The sequence below is a fragment of the Otolemur garnettii genome, unplaced genomic scaffold (assembly GCF_000181295.1).
Source record: "Otolemur garnettii isolate 467f Iridium unplaced genomic scaffold, OtoGar3 scaffold00174, whole genome shotgun sequence".
Taxonomy (NCBI): domain Eukaryota; kingdom Metazoa; phylum Chordata; class Mammalia; order Primates; family Galagidae; genus Otolemur; species Otolemur garnettii.
In genome coordinates this window covers 2494563-2495690 of record NW_003852569.1, presented here as the reverse complement: position 1 = coordinate 2495690, position 1128 = coordinate 2494563, and positions in this window count along the sequence as shown.

Genomic DNA, 1128 nt, shown 5'->3' with positions numbered 1-1128 from the left:
CCCAGCTACTTGGGAGGCTGAGGCAGGAGACTCGCTTGAGCCCAGGAGTTGGAGGTTACTGTGAGCTGTGAGGCCATGGTACTCTACCCAGGAGATAGCTTGAGGCTCTGTCTTAAAAAAAAAAAAAATCTCTTTCGAACTGGCTGTCTACTTGATGAGAATACTTAACCCTGCTTCCCTTTGTAACCCTGGCCCATACCTAACCCATGGCAGACATACAGAGTGAATGAATCTAAATGTTTACTAATATGGGATATGGCTAGAAAAGTGGATGGGGTACAACTGCTCCCCCTCCTCCTCCTCCTCACTTTCTGCTAGTATTACTGAGGGCTTTGAAAGTTGGTCAAAGAGGGAGGTGCCTATAGCTTAGTGAGTAGAGCGCTGGCCCCATATACCAAGGGTGGAGGGTTCAAACCTGGCCCTGGCCAAACTGCAACAAAAAAATAGCCAGGTGTTGTGGCAGGCGCCTGTAGTCCCAGCTACTGGAGAGGCTGAGGCAAGAGAATCACCTAAGTCCAGGAGTTGGAGGTTGCTATGAGCTGTGATGCTACAGCATTCTACCGAGGGCAACAAGGTAAAACTCTGTATCAAAAAAATAAAAAAAAGAAATTGTTGGTTATAGTTTAACACATCCACCCACCAAAGAAACTGTGATCTGTAACCGGGTGGTGATAGTGTTAATGGAAAAGATAACATGAAGAGATTAACAGGCACTGTGGAGGCACAGTCTATAGGACTGGATAGCTAAGAGGATGACAGAACAGATAGTGTGACATAAGATAGGCATCCACATTACACAAAATCAGCAGGCAGACTCCTCTGGACTGCCCTGGAGAACCTGTGCTCTCACTAGTAGGAAAAAGGGCCATGCAGCATGGACACAAGGGCTTAGCATGATCTCTTGGGAGGTCCTGACCTAGCTTATAGGAATTTTGGTTTAGTATAGCAGTTCTCAACTTGTGGGTCGTGGGGGGTTGAACGATCCTTTCACAGGGGTTGCCTAAGACCATCCTGCATATCAGATATTGACATTTTTTTTTTTTTTTTGAGACAGAGCCTTAAGCTATCCCCCTGGGTAGAGTGCCATGGCATTACAGCTCACAGCAACTTCCAACTCCTGGGCTCAAG